A 15,369-nucleotide genomic window follows, 5' to 3' on the forward strand; every position below is an offset into this window, starting at 1 on the left:
AAATGCATTCCAGAAAAGTCATGTGGAACCCTAATCTAGCTTGCAACACACTAAGAGTGTTCAGTATTTAAGGTCCCTTGAGTTAGTTTGTGCAGTGAAGAATCACTTTATAAATCACTTTATAATCACTCTATAAAGGATCACATGTGCTCCTGCAATGCTTCTCAAAATGAGACATGCCTTCCCGAGTTACACAGTTTATATTTCCAGAGCACCTTAGGCTCCATAATAAAAATCGCTTTTACCAAAACACAGCCCTTCTAGAGTGAGTTATTCTCGTTCCACGACAGCAGTCCTTTTAAGTCTGTAAGTCTGAAATCCAAGGCAGGGGAGAGAATGAGTAAAAGGTCGCTGTCCTCATGTTGGAAATGGAATCTATTTGCTCCATGGACACTAACTAGATTTTAATTCCATCATTGACCGAGGGGTCAACAGTTGCCATCTAGATGAAGAATCAGAGCTTGGGAGTCATTCACAATGGATCAAGGCCTAGTTTCTCTTCTTTTTTTTTTTTTTTTTTTTTCTACGGTACGTGGGCCTCTCACTGTTGTGGCCTCTCCCATTGCGGAACACAGGCTCCGGACGCGCAGGCTCAGTGGCCATGGCTCACGGACCCAGCCGCTCCGCGGCATGTGGGATCCTCCCGGACCGGGGCACAAACCCGTGTCCCCTACATCGGCAGGCGGACTCTCAACCACTGCGTCACCAGGGAAGCCCTCTTCTTTTCCTTTTTAATGCATGGCTATGGAATCTCCTGACCTCCTGTCTATGGCAGATGCAGGGGGACGTGCTCATCACAGGCTCTCAGTGAATATTTTATGATGACAATAACCATCATCATGGGGATCTGTCAAAAGCACTGAGTGGTCTACAACACAACCAAAAACTCGTGGACTGGTGGTCCACTGGTGGAATTTTAATTGCTAGAATCTACTAAGATATTCTTTGTGATGAAATTGTAGAAATGTCCTAAGTATATTTTGAAAAGTTGTACCTTCTCCATTTTAGGGACACAAATAAGTTACATTGTTTGAACCCTCTACACACTTACTCATTTTTGTCCACTAGATTTGTCCCAACAGAGTGTGTCAACATCACCTACTACAACAGCACTTCTCTTCCTCTTGTTGTATTGCTAGAAACTTTTGTTTACTACATTTAATGTTTTTACATTCAGCATAGAAGAGTACAACCTGTTATATCTTCATTGAGGATTTTTTTCTTTTAGTGGAATAAATTAACACTATTCATCATATTGACTGTGCCAGCCTTGGGTTCCACCTTGTCTCCTATTCATGTTCCACTCTTGCCTTCTTTTTTAAGAAGAAACATCACTTGGTCAAGATTTATTTCAAGGCCTGAAAACAGTGACTAAGCGAAAATGACCCTACTGCAATTTCTTATAATATATAAATACTTAATACAAAACTCAAAAAAATGTAGACACTATTAACTAACTCCTAAACCACACACTAAAGGTTTTTCAAAAGCAATAGTTATTTAACAAAATGTAAGATGACAATATCAAAGAATTTTCACACTTAAAGAGGACACAATCAGTCGCAAGCTACTCAAACACAAATCTTTTTTACGTTTTCCATGTTTGTTTTTAACTTTGTTTCATAGAACCACTGATAATTGAGGCTTCTTTCAAGTATAGGATTTCTAACATTAAATTACATTTTCTAAGTATTTCTATAAAGAAGAAATGAAAAAGACACATACTACATTGTTTGCCATAAATTCATACACCAAAAAGTCAAAGTAAAAATCCATCTGAATTTATTCCTGCTTCCCCCTTCTCCAACATTAGCTTTAGATGTTTTTCTAAATATTATATAAACAGTTTTGTTAAAATTAGTTCTCTCATTTATGCAGATTAGGGGAAAATGGTTTTATAATGAGTTATCTTTAAAATTACCTTCTAGATAGCACTCCTTAGCCTTAAATTACATTGTGCACACACAACTACAACTGTTTGCATTTGCTCAGGAACATATAATCACATTAAAAACAAATAACTTTGTATTTCATAGTTTAGTTGGCTCTTAAATAGTTTCCCGGGGTGGGGGTGGGGGGTGGGGAACAAATATTTTGTGTTGTTTAAGAAACTGGTATATATAAATGAACTGACAGGTGTTCGTTTAAACTTTGAGGAAACCTACAGATGAAGTTTTGGGTGTTTTTCCTAAAATGCAAGAGATATGCGCTTAATCACTGTTCATACAGTGAAGGAATGGGATGGCAGATACAGACGCAGATGAAACTCTACATTTTGTAAATGTAGAGTTGGATATTCTAAATGGAAAAACTGACACTGACAATTGTATACAGGAAACAAAGGTTAAGAAAAATGTTGAAGAATAGCTACTCTTAAAAAGAGAGAAGTGTTATACGACACAAAAAAGAGAACTAGAGATTCGAAAAACACTCATTTTACTGTTTTAAAAGAAAAACAAAAAATAATAGGGAGAGAGTCTAGACCAATTAGAACTGAGGCAGCTGTAACAAAAATGGAACACAGTACAATGATTTGAGCCCTTAAAGGAAATGACTAATTAAAATGAAATTTCACAAGTCTTCATGTCTATAATAATATATAAATGCACAAAATACAAAAAATACCAAGTCTGGATTTTTCCCCTTAGGTTTGTAATAAACTGTCAACCCTCTGCTTAATATAGTTACTTTTATAAGCCTTCTGATTAGCAGAGCATGCTATACAGGTACATGCATGCTAAAATTTTACCATGAGAATTATAGTTCTCATCTCAAACTAGTGACTTGCCTGCTACCCGTATTTATATATATTTCATTTCCATTATAAAACACTTAAGACCTTTCCAGTGGTCCATTTTAATCAACATATTACATAAAAAAGAAAATTTTTAAAATGAACCTTTTTAGTACTGTAATACGATGGGTTTAATTGAACAGTTGGAACATAATATGGTAACTATATTGTACTGTTTAATTCACAGCTGTGGGAAAATGTTTGATTTTTAAAGTATAACCAAGATGAGACTGTAGTTATGAGCAGTAAAATATTAGAAAACAGTGAATGAATAAATAAGATGCTTTTCCATCAGTGGCCATTATTTTACTTTTAGGAACCTGGAAGAAATTGTCTTCTCTGAGTTTCAAATGTTCTGGTAAATCTCGTCGTTTCTTAGCTTCCTCAATATCACCTTGAATTGCTGAAATAAGTGACTCTAAAGAATCAAAGTTCTTTTCTGGTCTGAGGTAGCCAACAATGGCCACATTGAGAACTTCCCCGTAGAAGTCCTCTTTGAAAGCATGCATGATATGAATTTCCATGGACTTTTTTGTATTCTTGCAGTATGGGTTCCATCCTATCTATGCTCACCACCATCTTATGGACGTCTCCACTTCCAACACTGGCCCAACCATAATATATGCCAGTGGATGCATCAGCTGGAAGATTATCTACTACTTGTTCAGGAAAGTTAGCTGTAGGGATGCCCAGCTGTTTGGAGCCGCGACCGAAGCCCAGCACCACCTGGCCGCGGCAGAAGTACGGCAGACGCCTCATGACCCCGTCCGCTCGGGATGCGGGCTGCGGTCCAGTCCGCGCGTCCGGCGGAGCCTTAGTCGAGGCGGTGCCCGGACCCCCCCGGACCAGCCGGGGGACACGGGCGGGAGCTCCGCAGGCCGGCCGGCCGGGCAAGCGCACCGGCGTACACGGGCAGAGCGGCGCGGACGACACGCGACGCGGCGAGACCCTCACGCCGCTGACCGAACAAAAGGTGCCGAGTGACTCAAAGGCTGCGTCTGGGCTCCGGAAGGCCGGCAACTGCGGAAGTCTCTTGCCCTGCTTTTGTTTGGATTCATCTTCTTATGTCTTTGCCCATTGCCTTATTTTTATTATTTTGGGATTGACTGGGTACACTGATAAAATATTTAGTTTTAACCCAATATAAAAGTCTGTGATTCAAAGTGAGAGTTTATCCTGATCATTTTATTAACAAGATTTATATGTTTAGTTTTATGTCTACTATAAAACATGGTTTTATGGGTTTTGTTGTTTTATGGTTCTTTTTAATGGACCTTTTTTAAAAATGTTTATTGCAGTATAGTTGCTTTACAATGTTGTGTTAGTGTCTGCTGTACAGCAAAGTGAATCAGTTATACCTTTTTACAGACTACAGTTATCTTTTTTAACTTGACTTTTCCCGTGATTTTGGAAGTCATATCTACTATTTTTATCCTATTAGTAATGACATTAAATTAAAATGTACTGATATCTATTTTCTCTAATTTTCATTATCAAAAATAGAGCAATGTCAATTGATTATTCCTTATGTAATATGAGGAATTTGCTTTTACTTCTTGTCAACACACATTTTAACTGACAATCCCATTTGGGTCACAATCCTTTTTTCCTCATAATTCTGTAGACAATTCTGTCTTCTTCATGTTGCAAAGGAGAAGTGGGGGGCAAGCTTTATCTGCATGGATACTCACTGAATCTGTTTTTATTCTTGAAATTAAAATAAATTATCAAAATTAAGTCTAGGCATTAATTTTTTTTCATTATTTTTGTCTGATTTTCAGAAAACTCAAGACTTTCTCTAGCTCAGGAAAACTTCTCCCAAATTGTTTTTTAATAATGGCTCCATTTTTATTGGTTCTTTTTCTGAAATTCCTAGCGTTTACCTATTAAACATGTCTCTTGTCCATGCTTTTTATATATTCTTTTTATCTCTTTGTCTTTTTTCTCTGAGTTTTGTGATGTAAAAGTTGACTTCTGCTCCATCAAACCTGTTTGCTGCAGGATCCATTTTGCTGTTCACTTCCTCCATTTCAATCTGAAATGAACATTTTCTTTTTAAATCTCCATGCTGGCTTCCATTACCTGTTTGTTTTTCTCTTTATGGTTCCCTGCTCAAATTTCATAGAAGAAATGTCCTTTTGAAGCTTTTTGGAAACACAAATCAGGAGTGCTTCCCGCGTCTCTTGTAGAAACTATATTTCATAGAAAAATATTTTCTCTGATTCCTCAGAGTGGTCCCTTCTGTTGAACTCTGCTATCTTTTCATTTGCCTGGCAATTTTTCTCTGTGTGCTCATCATTACAAAGGGAGCACAATATTTGTCCAGGACCAGGAACTGAGATCCCAGCCTGAATTGTTCCGACCCAAGGGAAGGGAAAGGAAGAAAATATAGGTTTAGATTTACTAAATACTCAAGTTTTGCTTTGCTGATTCAGTGGCCTGGGGAGCTAGGCAGCTCAGGAGTGAACCAGCAGAGGTGGCCCCGCACAGAGCTCTTCATCTCTGCTCAGTGTCTTTGCTAAGTTTTGGAGGGTGTCAGGTGTTTTCTGGGAGTGTCCTTGTTCTTTGCTGAGTGCTGGCCAAGGGTCACTCCTGTTCTTGACCTGGGCTTATCGTCCACAACAGGTGTCATCTGGGGGTTAGAGCCACCATGGATTTGTGAGCTGACAAGATTTCCATCTACTGAGTCCCTAACGCCCCCCACCGCCCCTCCCCCACAGCGCACTGCCCCCGGCAAAACTACTACAGGGCATTGGAAGGAGTCTCCCAGCCTTTCCTCCTAGTACTTTCTGGGTAAATTCCTCCTTTACATGTGAGGAACTGCACATCCTCACAGTGCTCGTCTAAAAGAAGCTCTGGGACATTTTGGACGTGAGACTGTCATGCTCCCCTACTCTCTACAGCTGATTCACATTTCCCTGTTTTCATAGTAACTGAACATGTTAGCACAAAAGTTGCTGAGGATAATTTCTCTTATTTCACAGTATATATGTTTTGCTGAATTTTCTTCCTGGAACTGAAAGAGTCCGATTTTCTTTCCTTTGGAACAAATGGTATGTAAAACGCCATATAAACCCCATTTTAACTTGGAAGCTGTTCCATGGAATATATTGTCCAGTTTAACAATGAGTCCCATTGTCAAATTTATTCTCAATATAAAAAGCAGTCACAGATTATCAAAACTTGCAAGCTGGTCAGTGTTCTTTCTATAGGTTTCTGGTGGGATGTTTTGCAGATAACATTTTGTGTAGGAAGCAATCATGGCTTCATTCCATGATAGGCAAGTTGCCAGGAAATACTAAATCAAGTGGCAATAGATTCCCTAAAGAAAGTTGTTCCTGATTTATGATGATTGTTCCAACAATACTGCTGAACTTTTTACACATGGAAATGACCACTGAGTTATGTTTTGCATTATGTCAGAGAACAGCCAACCTGCCAGATCCAACGTTGCAGCTGGAATGCAGAAAAGCCCCATTATGTTAATTTCCAGAGTCTGGGGAAAAGGACTTCTTATTCCCAAAGGGTAAGTACTTTTTTTTCCCTCCAGCACATCTCACACCCTGAATCTTTGGTGGCATTTAAAAGAGTGGGAAACAGCCTAAGCTGGGTTTGAGGTGGGGTATGGTGGAGGCAAAGATGGCAGGAGTGGAGGGGCTGACGACAAGGGGAAAAAAGGAAGACTGATCAATAGCAGGGGGTCGCCAAGGGCCGAGGAGGGGTCTGCATTATTTTCGAGAATTGATCACAGTTTCAAGAGAAAAGTTCAGCAGACTTATCTTCCAACTGTTGGAGTTGCCTGGAACCCTCAACAGAGTGTGTGTGTGGCTATGTGTGTGTGGCTGTGTGTTGTATCTGTGTCTGTGAGCTTGTGTGTTCCTGTATTTTGCTCCTGGAACTTTAAGAAAAGCCTAGGCCAGCATTATCCAGCAGAAATGTAATACAAGCCACATATATAATTTAAAATTTTCTAGTAGCCACGTTAAAAAAAAAAAACTAAACAACTGGTAAAATGATTTAATAATACAATTTATTTAACCTAACATGTCAAAAATGTTATCATTTCAACACATAACATACCTAAAACTTATTAATGAGATAGGTAACACTTTTCTTTTTATAGTGGGTCTCTGAAATCTGGTGTGTATTTTACACTCACTCACAGCACATCTCCCTTTGGACCCGCCACACTTCTCAATCCCAACAGCCACACGTGCTAGCTTGTGGGATGGAGCAGGCTGGACAATGAAGAACAATCACCCTCTCAGTTCTGACTCATTCAACTCTGCTCAACTCTTTGTGTTTCCCTAAACCTGCAGTTCCCCCTCCTCTGGAGACCCCAGAACACACCTGTCAAAGGCACCCCCACTACCAGCTCCTTGAAGAATATGGTACATGAAGCATCACTCTTTGGGCTGTTCCATCAGCCTTCCTTACTCAACAGGTCAAGAAAAACCTTATGATTAAAAACCCAAGAACCTGGGAAATACATGTGCAAAAGCACCTTGACGCATCAGCATTGCATTTGGTCTTCCAGGAGAAAGCCGTTCTTTCTCCCTTGGTCTTCGCTGCCCCCTTCCAACCTTTGTCTTGCTAACATTTCTCAATAAATGTTCTCCTTCCTTCCTCCCTGGTCTCCTTTTCCAGACTGAGCAGGATGTGGGCGAGGGGGGCTGCTGGGGGCATTTCTGTGTCCTGTCCTGGGGAAGATGCTTGCAGAGGGGAGGCAGGGAAGGTGGAGCCAGCTCTCACTTCACTGTCAGTCCTGCAGCAGAAAAGTCTGAAGGTGGACCAGTGCATCTACATAAAACAAAAGGCAAGGCTGGCGGGACTCCCTGCAATGGTTCTCGAAGATCTACAGAGGAGTGGACACATGAATGAAGCTGTCCAGATGTCAGATGAGATTGGTGGGAACTGTGGAGAACTGGAGAACACTGGCCCCACCCAGGGCATTTCAATTTACTTTTTAACCATGTGCAGGCCGAACTACACTGGACAGAGCCCCAGAGTCATTAGTTTGTGGTACACACTGCCCTGCCAAGTCACACAGGTAATGACCTTTCCTAGTAAAGGGCCATGTCCTGGGGATTCACATCACAGCCTGACAGTGGGGATCTGGAGATCTGATGCTTTGCCTCCTGGCTCCCCTTTCTTGGGATCTGCTGTCTATCAACTGCCTGGCTTGATGTCTGGGGAACCTGCTCACCTTCATCTTCATGCATATTGACAACCACATCACTGACCTTACAACCAACCTCCTGACCTTGCAGATTCTCAGTCCTCATTTCTAATGGCCCAAAATTCCATTTAGAACCGGATCCTCAAATGGGGTGAAATGTAACATGCAATTTGGAATCATGGGGCAGTTGGTTACCTCTGAACCTATGTCAGTCACTGACTTTCTCCACAAAGATGTAGGCACACCGAAGCCCAAGTATCTGGAGGCTTAAACCCACCAGCTCTGCCCAGAAGTCCAGGTGGAAGCACTGAGCCCTGCCCAGTCCTGACCAGACCTCTTCTCAAGAGGTTAGACTCCTCCCTAAACTTCTAGCAAAGTGCCAGACAGATCAGATTGAATAAAAACGTCGTTACCTTCCTATTTCACCTGCATTTACTGGAAGCTTCTGCTATTGCCCAACTACTGGAACAGATTTCCCCTTGGAAATGACACTGGCTTGATCTTGCCTGCCTCTGCCACACCTAGTCCCAGCTTCCTCTTCCTCCTGGCTCTGGCCCCAACACACTGCCCTGCCAAGTCACACAGGTAATGACTTTTTTTTTTCCCATGTCTTTCTTCTTCTTGGGAGGAAATAAGCTAGAATGAGGAGAGGAAGGGCTTTTAAGTCTGAGAAATCTGGTTTTGAATCTCGGCCCTAAGATTTAATGATTCTGTGATCTCAGGCAAATTACTTAACATCTTTGAGCCTCAATTATTTTCACCATAAAAATGTGATCAATCCTATTTCATAAGCTTGTGGGGAAGATCAGAAAAGATAGTGCTCCTAAGATACTTAGCATATAACAGACATTTGGTACACATTGGCTAGTGTTACCACTGAACCAGCACTTTGCCCACATTGCGACTACCAGTCTCTTCTTCCCTCTTCCCTGTTCTCAATCACCATTAGGAGCCTTTTGATCCCATTGGTAGCAACCATAGCCTGGGTCCCATGGATTGCTATTTTCCACTGGTCTCCCACAGACCGCCTAGCAATACCCTACCCATCCCCAGCTCTCTTGGCATATTCTCTGCCTGTGGCCGGGACCCATTTAGTCCTTCTCAGGTCCTTCCCTGTCTTCTTCCAAGAAGCCACATCCCATGCTCTGGATGACTGGATTAGGGAGGGGTACTAGCCTCAATCATCAGGAGGCCCAGAAAGAGATGAGGAAATAGTGCAGCTCCTAGAGATTTCCAACACAGCATAAACCACTATGTGAAAACAGCTTCTCTAAATACAGGCTAGATAGATATGGCAACAGTTCACTGCCAAGACCTTTCCAGGGTTGCATCTTAATGGGTACAGTGTTTATTTAAAGTCATCCATACCTGAGCTATCTAATAAGAGCAACGATTGAATACTGTTCTTGTCTCTACCTAGAGTCTATTCTAGAGCTCAGCCCTTTTAGGTTATAAATCAATGTCTCAGGGTGAGTGATGCTAGCTCCTACAACTAACCCTAATATCTCAGTCACTTAACACACAAAGGTTTATTTCTCAGACAGTACTGATGTGGGTCAGGCAGCCCCCTCCATCTGGAGCTATATGACCTAGGACAGTGGCCTCCAAAGTCCCAGCAGGAGGGAAAGAGGAGGCACACTGACCTGCTCATCCCGGAAGAGACCCTTGTCACCTCTACTTACAGTTCGTTGTCCAGACATTTGACTCACTGCAAGGAAGCCTGGGAAATGTGGAAAGCATATGAAATATTGTTGAGCAGGGCTCTGCTCTAGAGCGTGTGTTTGTGTGTGTGTGTGTGTGTGAGGGGTGTTTATGGACTGCTGATGCATGTCCCTGTATGTGTGTGCTGGTGCCTTTTCTATTCCTAAAGTGTCCTCGCCCTGCTCCTCTACATCTCTCTATTCCTTTGAGGGACTTGTGAGGGACCAGCCTCCCACAGTGCTTGCAGAAAATAGGTACTTTACCATTTCAATTTAGTACAACTCACTCAACTTCTGATGAGTGTCCCTTATAGTAATAATAAAAATAGAAAAAGGTGTCATTTATCAACTCCCCTCAAAGCTGTAGGTTCTACGCTAATAAGCACTTCATATTTCTTATGTCATTTAATTGGCCTATGAAATAGGTGCTGTTTTTATCATCATTTTACAAATGAAGACACAGGTTTGTGAAGATAATATAACAGCCCATGGTCGAAAGCAAATAAGAGGAGATCTTGGGACTCAGCCAGCCCATCCAACTGAGATCCTTTGGGGCTGGCCTTTACACCACACACGTCTCTGAGGAAATGCCAGCATGACAGGGTGAAGACAGGAGCTATCTGCAGGCTCATAAGTGAAATGATTCCTACGGGGTTTCTTGTTTAGATTGTAATCCCCCAAAATTCAGAAAAGTATTGGGAACATTCACAAATATTTGAAGTTCTCATTTCACAGCTTATGTATTTTTTTCTTACAATGCAACACAACAATATTTCCAATGAGACAGCATCAAAAATCCTTAGCACCATGGGGCTTTGCAAACTAAGACTATAGCGTGATACAAATAAAACTGTTTTTCTTAAGATATTTATAATGTTATTGGATTTATTTAAATAAGCTTCATTTGTTATATCAGCTTTCGAATTGTCAACTTTAAAAAGGCAATCAATAATACTCCATAAAATTTGTTCCTAACTTTTTACAATTTTATTTTTCCTCACTATTTTAACGTATCACGATTTTCTCCAAAAGCCTGAAAATTAATTTTGGGAAAAACAGATAGATATACTACACTAAAGTTGCAGAGAGCTAAGTGCTCATGAAGACTTACACCACTTTCCAAAGAGGGTTTTTGATTCAGGTCAGGCTAGATGTCAGCACCGCAAACACACAAAACCCGGCTGTTGAAGGAATATTTGACTTTTGTGTCCCCAGTTCTCTCTCACTGCATTTTCAGTTTCATGTACCCGTATGAGTGTATCTGTGTCCTTTCATATTCCCACATTACCCTAATATTCTTCTTAAGTATCTGATTTTGTCTAATTTCAAATTTTTCTTTTTAATAAATAACTCTGGCCCTGGAACTACTCAATTTTCACCAGGAGAAAATAAACATCAGCACACTGATAATAAAAGTTGCTTTGAAAGTGCTCCTCACAAGTCACGCTTGTTCAATGTCCACAATGAAGCTATATTTCTAGTTATTTCCTTCAATTGCACACAGGTAAAAGGCTCATATTTCCAGCACACTCTTGCTCCTAGAAAGCCGAATTGCAGGGGAGCAGCCTGGCCCCCTGCTCATCTTCAAGCTAGATGCAGCCCTGCAACAGTGCAAATGAGGCCAGACAGAACTCATTGTGGCAGCTAAATCCCCAAGGTTTGCTCACAGAGCCTGTTCCTGTACCACTGTCATCAACCTGTCATGAGACTCCAGCCATCATTCCCAGAAATCCATGTACCCGGCCATCTGCTCCCAAGTCAAATTGCTTACTTTGGGGCACACCTTCTACACAAAGGGAAATGAAACTTTAGGAAATTCAGACTGACTCCAAGCCAAGCTCCCAGGCTGAAATAGCATGCCAGTGCTGAAAGCGTCTGGACCTTGCCCTCCTTCTCAAAGGCCTCCACCAGGAGCCTGGACCCTTGCAGCCCTTAGAATGCCCAGCCGTGCATGCAGTATATAGAGTTCATAAAGCACTTGGCCAACTTTCTATTCAAGATGATTCTGGTTACAACTTAGCTGTAACCCCATATGAGAGAGGTATAATTTTAAAAAATCGACCTGGGACATCTCCATTTCACCCTTCAGTTATCAATCCCAGGTCACCAGCTGGCACTTGGAAGAATCCTGGGGACAGATTTGCATAAACAAGAGCAGTCCCTCGTTTGCTTAATTCCCAAGATATTTCTGAACACCACTGCCCTAAGCCCTAGTTGTGGCAGCTCTAATTCATTCCTCTTTCCTCTCGCAACCCTCAGCTACAAAAGAGAAAAGAAAAAAAGAAAAGAAAGAAGAAAAAGCAGTGTGACAACTAAACAGGATAATATCAAACATTTAACATTTGAATAATGCTTTACAGTTTAAAGTGTTTTGTGTGTATTATCTCATATAGCCCTCATTATAAAACTGTGAGGAATATAGGGTAGATATTAACTGCACCATTTTTTCAGGTGGAAACAAATGAATTGGCCCTTGAGAACGCTAATGCTGTAAACACAGCTTGATTGACCTTTTAGAGGCATGAAGTGCAGAGTTCTCTGATTTGAAAGCACGAATGTACTCTAGATGCAATCACAGTAGGGCCAAAAGAAAGGAGATAAACCCCGCAAGCTTTTGCTCCCCCGGCGAAGCCGTAGCATCCAGTGGTCTGGGGCGTGCTGGGCCATTTCCTCCCAGACGAAGGGCACATTTTTGCACCTTATACCTCCCCGCCACTAAGACATGACATGGTGTTTAGTAAGCCTTATGGATTTTGGAAACAAAATAGACCACACTTGGAAGTACTGATTTGACTGACTTATCAGATGACCCAGTAGGCTGCCAATTCTGAGTGGAGCTCAGAATAAGAAAAGGCTCTGCCGCAGGTCCAGCTATGCACTCAGTGCCCTGGCTCTCAGGCAATGCAGCATCTGGTGGAACAGGACTCTGCAGGGTCTCTGGAAAGTCCCAGTAGCAGAGCTGGGTCACAGACCCCTAGGAGGCTGAAGCAGGGCCACCCCTTCTGTGGCAGAAAGCTACTCACTCTTTGAAAAGCAGCTCCAGGCATGTCAGTGGGCCCTGGTAAAAATGAGCTCCCAGCCCGGGGAGGGCATGCAGCTGGGGCTGGATATAATCATGAGTTTGGGTGGGCACGGCAGCAATCTTTCCCACAAAGGAACTGGCATATTCAAGGTCTGGCCTATGCAGACCCAAAGAGAAGAGAACATTATGTAAACTGATGGCCCAGTCTCCTATGTCTGCCCTGCTGTTTCACTTACATCTGCCTTCAGCTCCTACCTTTGGACTCATAGCTGTGGCCAGCTGCCAGAGGAGGGAAGAACTAGGCCTGGCCCCACACCTGAGCTGGCATCCTAAGTTGGTGCTCACAGCTGAAGCAAACTGCCGCAGTTCTCAGTCCACTCATGGGTCCCGAGAGGAGGACAAGAGTAAAGGAAAAAAAACCCTCGTAGGCAGCGCTGCAAGCAACACATGTGGCTGATGAAGAAACTGATTAGAAGATGCGGGAAATCAAGCAAGGTATAGAAGTGAGACTGGGCTCTCCCACCATCACCCCCTCGACCCTCTTATGGATTTTGTGCTTCCTGTCACTGCCACCTTAGGCTTTGACAGATCAGAGGCCCTGGTTCAGGGGATGGAAGAGTGATGGTCGGGGAGAGGCTTCTCTCTAAGTGAACATAATAGTCTGCTCAACTTGAAGGAGGAACTCTCACCTGGTCACTTCTGGACCACTAATGCCAGTGAACAAGTGGGTTAAAAAAAAAAAAAGCGGAGTTAGTGGTGGGGGTCCTGGATCCTGATTGCTCTGAGGAGCTAGGGTTTCTCCTGTGTAATGGAGTCAGGGAGGGGTCTATATAGAACTCAGGTGATTTATTGGTTTATCTCTTGGGGTTTCCATACTGCTGAGAATGGTGAACAGGTAATTGCAGCAACTGCCAGCTGACACAGGCAAGACAACCAAGGACTTAGATGCTTTGGGTAAGAAGATCAAAGTTTCCACACCAAGAAAGTGACCAAGACAAGCCCAAGTGCTGGCCGAGGGTAAGAGAAATCTAGACTAGGTGGTGGAAGAATGGTCACTGAATACTAGTTATTGCCACATAGCAAGTTGCAATAGTTACTTGTTTCACTAATAATATTTAATTAAACATTTGCAGAGATTGCAGCAGCTACGACCTTGAAGCTGACTCTGTGCCACATGGCACTGAATGGATGGCCTTAGCAGATATGACTGGTACAAGTGTGGCCTGCAGTGGACACCTGTTGGGCATCCCTTCAAATGCTCTCAGCCTCACCTGCCTCCTGTTCCAGCCACTATGGAGCATCCAGTATTCTGTAGGAGCCAACATCCTTCACGCAGGTACAACCCAGAAGTATCACTCCTGTGTGCCTCTCATTTCCTGTCAGTGTTTCTCTGTAACCTGCTTAGTAGCCAGAGATGCTCAACCCAGAAACTTTGGGGGCATGTCACCCTATTGGGGGGGTTCTTTGACTAATGGGGATGGGAGGCAATGCATAAATGTTTCCCTCTTTCTCCTCCATAGAGAAGATTCTGATATTCCTTTCACATGACTCCTTAAACTGGCCCCTGGGATCAAGCATCCAGTTGCCTGTAGCAGTGAACAACACAATGATAAATCGTGTTTTTTTCTCATTCCTTGCCTCACTCCTCCTGACCTTACTCCTACCCCCTGGAACCCAATAAAGCATTTTCACTCAAGTCTCTGTTTCAGGCTCTGTTTTCTGGGGAAATGAGGCTAAGTTACATCACCCATTTCCAGCTACTATGTTTGTCACCTTCCGGCCTTGTGATCATTCCATTGCCTCCAAGTCCTATCACTACCCTGGTGACTTAAACATTCAAGCCCTATACCTTGAGTTCTCAGTCCTTTGATCAGCTCATTTCCAGTGACCTTCACCTCCATTCCACGCTATCACCTTGCTTCCATTGCCTCCTTGAATGCTGTCATCACTGATTACTGCTGTATGCATAAGTCCAAAAGTTAGAAATCCCACTCTCTTCCTCAACCTTTCATCCTTCAGCCCCTTTCATTCAGTTACTCCCACTGCACCAATGTTGTAACATCATGAAGACTTTGCAGCCCAGGAACTGTCTATGTTCCCATTACCCAGCTGCTTTCTCTTGTCCTCCTTTTTTTTTTTAATCCAGTTAAAATTCCACAGAACACTATTTCTATCATGCTTGCCAATTTCCACAACTCCCTTGCCCTCCCAACTCTCTTCTTGAAAAACCCCTCTCAGAATTAATGCGTCTGTCCAACTTTTTTTGTACTTATATCCCAGGTGTTAATCACTGTTAGAGAAAAACCATAAAGCTGAACAATTTGGTGCCATTATAATAGCTGCCAACATTTATTGAGAGCTTAATCTTTGCCAGGCACTATTCAAAACGCATTACATAAATTAGCTCATCTTGCTTCCTACATCAGGCTGGAAAGTTGCCCAGAAATTCTGTTCTCAAACCTCTGAAATTCATTCTCATCAGAACACTTTCTCTGCTGCTGCTCAGAGAAAACAGAAGTCATCAATTAAAAACATGGTATACATCATCCTTCACATTTCAGTAGCATTCAACAGAAATGAGTCCTCCTTTCTAATCCAAACACTCTCTTTATCCTTCACACCACACTCTGCTAGGTTTTTTTTCTACCTCTTTGTCCCCATTTTGCTTATCTCC

General features: G+C 42.4%; 1 pseudogene; it reads right to left on the bottom strand.

The window, feature by feature from the left end:
• Positions 1-654: 654 nt before the first annotated feature.
• On the bottom strand, positions 655-3,833 carry LOC117197971 (riboflavin kinase-like; annotated as a pseudogene).
• Positions 3,834-15,369: the final 11,536 nt, after the last annotated feature.

Source organism: Orcinus orca, chromosome 14 (genome assembly GCF_937001465.1).
Source record: "Orcinus orca chromosome 14, mOrcOrc1.1, whole genome shotgun sequence".
Lineage (NCBI taxonomy): Eukaryota > Metazoa > Chordata > Mammalia > Artiodactyla > Delphinidae > Orcinus > Orcinus orca.